The following is a 7,575-nucleotide window of genomic DNA, read 5'->3' on the forward strand; positions in this document are numbered from 1 at the left end:
GGTAGGTGAAACCTACTGCATCTGGACTTACTGTGTGTTCATTCCATAATGGCATGCATATTTGTGGTCCCTAGCTATCTAAATTTTTTAAAAAGCATGATACCTCTTTAAAAGTGAGGCAGATGTCGATGGGAACCATAAAAACCTGTTCTCTCTCTCTTTCTCAGTAGGTCATGGATAGATGTTTGGAGGTCCTTGGTCATGTTACCAGCTTTGAAATGCAATATAAAGGGAAAAAAGAGATTACCATTTTTAACTCTAAGATTTCATAATTTTACTAAAGATTCCACTCCTTGGGTGTTTGTTTGTTTATGCTAATTGCTTCCAAGATGTAAATCAAGCCTGCTTTTGGAACCTTAGTCATCAGGCAGAAACTGTGGCTTAATTAACATTTCCGAGTGTTGATGTTTCCAATCAAGATTCTCTGCCTTGCTTAGACCCAAGATATAGTCTTTAAAAAGGAACTGTTAGGGGCCTAGGCTCATCTACTTTCTTCCTAGGGCTTTTCATTAAAAATATGCATCAGTGAGTTCTGAGGGGTCTTAAGTCTCTTCAGACACCAATGTCACCACCTACAGTCGGTTGTCTTTAACTCCCGTGCCTGTTGCCTCTCTGTGACTTCGACAGAGTTACACCTGATTTCTAAATATATAAATGTGCAAAGACAGTTAACTAGGACTTATTTGTGCTTTGGGAATTAAAAAAAAGTAATTAACTGGTATTTTTAACGCATCTGCTCTTTACAGGATGATCTAGTTAAATGGTTCAGTTATAAGATCAGGGAATTTGGTACCTTTTGAAATAGCCCATCTTAAATGGTTCCAAAGTTATCTTAATGGGCTGATCATTTGAGCTTTCCTTCCTGGAGAAGCTAAGAGAGGTGATCTGAGACATGTAGAAAAGGCCCAAGGACAGGAGGCACAGAGGGTCACTTGGGCTCAAGAAAGTATTTAAGATACTAAGAAATGTGTTTCTTCTTGTCAGGAAAGCAATTATGACATCTAATTTGCAAAGTTTAAGAGGTGGGATGTCCCTAATTTTTTTTTTTTTTTTTTTTTTTTTTTTTTTTTTATTAACTTGAGTATTTCTTATGTACATTTCAGTGTTATTCCCTTTCCGGTTTCGGGCAAACATCCCCTTCCCTCCCCCCCTTCCTTGTGGGTGTTCCCCTCCCCACCCTCCCCCATTGCTGCCCTCCCCCGACAGTCTAGTTCACTGGGGTTCAGTCTTAGCAGGACCCAGGGCTTCCCCTTCCACTGGTGCTCTTACTAGGATATTCATTGCTACCTATGAGGTCAGAGTCCAGGGTCAGTCCATGTATAGTCTTTAGGTAGTGGCTTAGTCCTGGAAGCTCTGGTTGCTTGGCACCTAATTTTCTTAAACATCGAGCTTACCTTTCCTATTTCAGCCTATAGGTCAGCTCACACTGTTACCTCAGGAGTCAGGCCTTCGAGTGAGGCATAACGCCCCCCAGTCTATCGCATGTATGAGACGTGTACCGTGTCAGACATCGGGGGTGCATGTCCACAATCCTAGCACTCTGAAGATTGAGACAGGAGGATCTCAAATTTGAGGCGTGTCTATCCTACATAGCATGGTACTATCTCAAAAAAATAAATAAATAAATAAATAAATAAACACCCTAACAGCCTGAGGGGAGGAAAGAAGAAATGACCAGTATCCAGCCTGCAAGATGGCTGTCACCAGTCCACCTATAGACTATAATACAAGGAATAGAGCGGCATTTTGAGGTCAGGGTATAAGTCCCAAAACATCCTCTCCTCTCTCCTCTCTCCTTCCTCTCCTCTCTCCCCTCTCCCCTCTCCCCTCTCCTCTCTCCTCTCTCCCCTCTCCTCTCTCCTCTCTCCTCTCTCCTCTCTCCATTCTCCTCTCTCCTCTCTCCCCCCCCCTCCCCTCCCCCCCCTCTCCTCCCTCTCCCCTCTCTCCCCCCCCCCCTCTCCCCTCTCCCCCCCTCTCCTCTCCCCTCTCCCCTCCCCCCTCTCTCCTCTCTCCCCTCCCCCCTCTCCCCTCTCCCCTCTCCCCCTCTCTCCCCTCTCTCTCTCTCTCCCCTCTCCCCTCTCCCCTCCCCTCTCCCCTCCCCTCCCCCTCTCCCCTCTCCCCTCTCTCTCTCTCTCCCTCTCTCCTCTCCCTCTCCCTCTCCCCTCTCCCCTCTCCCTCCCTCCCCTCCCCCTCTCCCTCTCCCCTCTCCCCTCCCCCCTCTCCCCCCCCCCCCTCTCCCCCCTCCCCTCGTTTCCCCCCTTCTCCTCCCCCTCTCCCCTCTCCTCTTCCCCCCCCCCCCCCCCCCTCCCCCCCCCCTTCTCTCCCCCCTCCCCTCTCCCCTCTCCCCTCTCCCCCCCCCCCCCTCCCCCCCCCCCCCCCCTCCCCCCCTTCCCGCCCCCCCTCCCCCCCCCCCCCCTCTCCCCCCCCTCCCCCCTCTCCCTCCTCCCTCTCCTCTCTCCCCTCTCCCTCTCTCCTCTCTCCTCTCTCCTCTCTCCTCTCTCCTCTCTCCTCTCTTCCCATGGCCCATCCATTCTAGAAGAAACCAGTTGTCATGAGACCCAGTAGGGGAGATCTGCTGCCTACTTAGAACTGGGGCACGCAGGTGGCTGCAGCCGGGACCATCAGAGGCTTACCAAAGATCTTAACTGAGATACTCCCGAGTTGGACTTCTAACCTCCTGCGACTGTTTGCTGTAACAAAGGCTCATTGCTGTAAGCCACAGATAGTGAGGTATCATGTAACACAGGGCACACAAGCAATTTATAACATACAATATCTGGAGCACAAATGCAGAACACGAGACCGGATATAGTTGCGTGTCCTTTCTGCCTCCTCATAATCCAGGAGACAGTGACCTCTGACCTCTACTTTTCCCTTTTCTGAAAATTGAAGATAAGCCTTCTTGAGTCTCACGAGCTTTGCGTGTGCTCCCAGAATAAGGTTTGTGGGGCTCAAGCCCATTTGGCACCTTTAGGCCCAATTCCTTAGAACAATAAACTATGTTCTAAGGAATTGAAATCCTATGTTCTAAGGAAGAGAAATCCTGAAGCATGGAACAACTCTTAATTCTAAGCACATATGGCTTCTGGGCTTCCAACTTTGTATGTATAATTATGAGAAATTATAATTGGTTGGGGCAACAACATACAGGAAACCCATAGTAAAGAAGCCATCGTAGCTCTGCCCCCTGCCAGTTCCTACTTCTATTTCAACGTAGATGAGAAACATCCCCATGGACAGAGAAGGTTCCCTTCTGAAGATATCCAGGCATGCGTGACCTGAAACAGCAGTGCAGGCTTTAAGCAGATAGATGAGAGGACAAGCCAGAATTCACACAGGAAACCAAAACCTCCCATTGGTACTAAGAAGAAATGGCATAATATCAAAGAGAGATCCTGGCAAAAGTGGTGTGAGGTTCCAAGTGTGTGACCCAGGTGGACCTCCAAGGATGACACTCTCAGCCAGCTAGCAACATCTCGATGACCAGCCATGACGTGTGGGAATTGGTAGGCTACAGTGGACCCACTGAATATAAGTGTTTACCCCTGTTTAAACCTCTAGCTGCAATCCAGGGACTGAGGGGGTCATGTCTGCCTTCCACACCTACCCCTGAACACCGTGGGAGCTGGTGTTCACTTCACAGCCCAAGGTGTCTGTCTGTCCACAAGATCTCCTCGAACATTAGTCAAACCCTAAGAGAAACAGCCCTGGCCGTGGTTCCACACCTCCTCACCCTTCCGGTTCTGACACAAGCATACCAGATCACGCTCAGGTGGAAGGAGCACCAGCTGTCAGGGGGCCTTGGGAATGTAAGTTTAGCCTCAAAACCTCTGAATTTCAGAATAGTGCATCACGACAAGGTCAGAATCTGTGCCCAACGTGGGGGTCACCGTTTTTCAAGCTTATTTTTATATTTTGTATGGGTGTTTTGCCTTCACATACACCTGTGCATCACATAGGGGCTTAGTTGTCAAAAAGTGGTTGAAGCCCAAGGGTTGAATTCCGTAGACTAAGAGATGAGTCTACGGATGAACTCATAATCGGATGCCGTTATGAGAAGCATAGTGAGAAGTCAGAGAGAGATCTAGCTGAAGGGAGTGGGCTATGGCAGAAATGATACCTTGAAGGGATGCATCTTGGCACGTCCCCTTCCTCTTGCACTTTCTGCTTCCTGCCCGTCAAGAGGTGAGATGCCTTGCTCCCACCACGGTACGCAGCCTCACCACACAGCAAGGCAATGACCCAACCACGGGCTTTTTTTTTCAACATAGTTTCTATCAGGTGTTTTTGATGACAGTGAGAAAGTCGGACTAACAGACTCCAATCTCATTCAGCAGGATTCCCCATCTCATGATCTGATCCCCTCGTGAAGGTCCCATCTTCTAAAATCATTACCTGGGGAGTCAGAATTTCAACATATATTCAGATTATAGTATTCAGTAAGAGTCAGCCATATTCTGTGCACAGAGACCCTCGCCTTGCACCCACCTTACGAGACAGGGGCGTGGCCTCACAAATGCCCTAAGGTGATCCCAGACAGCAAGAGCCACGGCCCAGATTCCTTCCCCAGACACTCATTAGTGTAGAAAATCGAGTTGGTACCTCTTGCTTGTGTCATCCTTCCTGCCACGAACTGGCCTGGCTATGCTCTCGAAGCCTAAGGAACCACAAGGACCAGTGTTTATGTGAGCGGAATAGCTAGTGAGAAGGTAGAATGAAGCAGAGGCCTCCGTCACCTCTCACCGTGTCCCTGGACTGGAAGGGAGCCTTTGAGATTGACTGAGCAAGGATAAGGTAGGTCACCATCAGGTTAAACATCCAAGACAAGAGCTCACTCGAGACCTAAACAGCCAGAAGGAGGAGGACTTTTGGTCTGAAGATGGCCGACGGTGCTTCTCCTGGGTCTGTCCATTGGCCCCCTGTCCTCCCAGACGAATGATTTCTTACCAGCCATGTTCTTGTAAGGGAAAGGGCTCCATACAAATGCATCAGCAGTGCCCCCTGAAGTTCGAAGCTGGGGCTTTCAGCCAAGTTGGAGGCGAGCTGTTCTTGGTAAGAGCACCACGGGAGTCAGCAGGGCTTACACCACAGAAGGCACCATGGGAGTCAGTAGGGCTTACACAATGGAAGGGATTATCATTGAAATAGGATTTTGACAGAGGTGGTACTGTGCTTTATTCCACTCTGATGAAATGTGTCATTAAATATAGAAATAGATCAAACACCTTCCCACTGAGGTCCTCTGGAGCTGAGTATCTAGGTGAGCCACGGAACATCTGCGAGAGCTCACGAATGTGAGGAGGTGGGAGGAACAGTCCCTCACCGGGGAGATGTGCTTAACTAGACTTATAAATAGCCCCATCATAGCTCATTTGATTAATTGGGGGGGGGAGTACAAATGTTTTGCCAATTCATCAGATTTCATGTTTTCGGAGCAGTCGAGAATGTAAATATTAGCATCCAAAGTGAGCAAATGCTCTCTGGTAATTAAATGCCCTAATTTACAGGTTCCATTAGCAGCGAACAAAGATAATTTTCCCCTTAAATTAACTTTTCTCCCCTTGTCCCTTACCCTGTCTTAACTTGCTATCAGGCATCCGGCGGATGTGCTCGCAGAGGAACTGGGTGGGAGTTTCTCTTCAAGGCTGAAGGCAGGGGAAGGAGTTAGTCCCTGAAGACACAACTCAAAAGAGCAGAGCAGGGTCTGTGCAGGAGAGGCGGCCCTCCAATGGCAGGATGAATACAACTTGAGCAATGATAGCTATGGGGGCAATGACCTGGGGGGGGGGGTGAGGAGCTCTCCCAGTGTCCATGTGAGATCAAATCCTGTCTTGTCTCCCAAGGCCAGGGAGCATCCCTTAGGAACCTGCTCAGATGGAGGGAGGTGTCTGATGACCCAGGCCCAGAGGCCAGTGTTTGTTGAGCCCCTCCCTTTCAATACCTCTTGTCCTACAAAATTTCTTTGAAGTACCAGGAGTTATGTCCTATTGCACGAATTCAGATTCGACTAGCTTCCGTGACACCCTGGCTGCCTGACAAGTCTACATTCTCCTAGGGGGCTGTAGAATCCTAAAGCCAATGCCAGACGAACGCATCAAGGTTAAGTGAGGGCCCTTCCCCTGCCGTGAGCTAGGAAAGGTAGGTATTTGGACAGAGAGGGCCAAGATTCACCCATTGATCTGCACCTGATTTATTCTACTTTGTGTATTTAAATGGCAGCCTTGCACCTCTTACTACATCTTCACGGAACTGAGGCTAAGGAGAAGAAGGGAGAGAGTCTCCCAGGCCTAAGCATTAGACATGAAGCACCTGCATAGGCCCCGCTAGTGAGTTCTTGTTCACGCTTGAGCCCTAGGCCCCTCATTGGCTTCATCGCCACTCTGGCCCTGCCCTTTGACCCCACCAAGGCTGTGACCGAAAGCTCAGCTCCTGAAGCCAGTCATGGCTCTACTAGGAACCCCCTAGCTGGACTCTTGGCTTTTCAGATTGGGAAAGACCTGAAGGGCTCCTCTGGTCCAGCCCTTTATTTGGGGACAAGGCAGATAGAATGTTCTTTAGCAACCATTCCCAAGCCCAGATGTACACAAACCAATACTTCCCACTATCCTTCCAGCACATGGATGGAAACACGCAAACAAAATGCAAAAACAAATCAGATAATAGCTTTCAGAAGAAAGTGGTTATCAAGGGGGTGGAAATGGGTGGGAAAGCACCGGAGCCTATGGCCTGCGGTCTCAGTGAAATAGTCTCAGGGGCTGGGGACAGGGAAAGCAATGATCATGAATTAGGTAGGCGCTCACATGGTTAAGAATCTACCATGTGCCTGAGCAGCTTTAAGGATAGGGACGTGAACAAGTGTAAGCACAGGGCTTGTCTCAAAGCTTAACCGGACAGCCAGAGAGAAAGAAAGGACCGTGGCCGGATCCAGGAGAGGGTGCTGCTGGCAGAAGGGAATTCTTAGGGGTTAGCTGAGCTGAACGGCATATCCGTCAGAACCGGCTCTGTCATGCTGGAATAACAAATGAACCCAGACTCTGTGTCACACACCAGTAACAACCTGTAACCCGCTGGTTTCAGACTTGCTCAAGCTAGGCCTTCTTTGTTTGGGAACCCACACTGAGGGGACATCTTAATGGGCACAAGAAAGGGGCAAGGAGGAACCCTATGACCGTAGCTTGGGCACCGTTCTTGTCTTCTCACATCTGACTGGGTGAGTTCCACACTTGAGTGTCACTCACGGGAACAAAGCAGGCTACGCACTCAAGCAGGGAGGTACGAGTCTCCTCTGCAGACAGAATATATTTGTTAATAACCGTACAACCTCCCACAGAAGGGAGCTTCCGGGACCACAGGAGAACATGTTTATCCGGAGACCGAACATTATTCTGAAAATAAAAAGGGTGGGCTTTGGTGAGTCTGAATGAAGCTGAGTGCACCTCGGTTTTCTCTTCTATTATCTGGGTATACTAATCAAATATATTTGGTAGATTTGCCGTGAAACTATATATAGTGACACACATAGCTGCCTTGTCACGGTAAATAGAACGTAGTTTTCTTTTTTTAAAAAAGTAATAA

This window comes from Rattus rattus, chromosome 15, assembly GCF_011064425.1.
Source record: "Rattus rattus isolate New Zealand chromosome 15, Rrattus_CSIRO_v1, whole genome shotgun sequence".
In the NCBI taxonomy this organism is placed as follows: domain Eukaryota; kingdom Metazoa; phylum Chordata; class Mammalia; order Rodentia; family Muridae; genus Rattus; species Rattus rattus.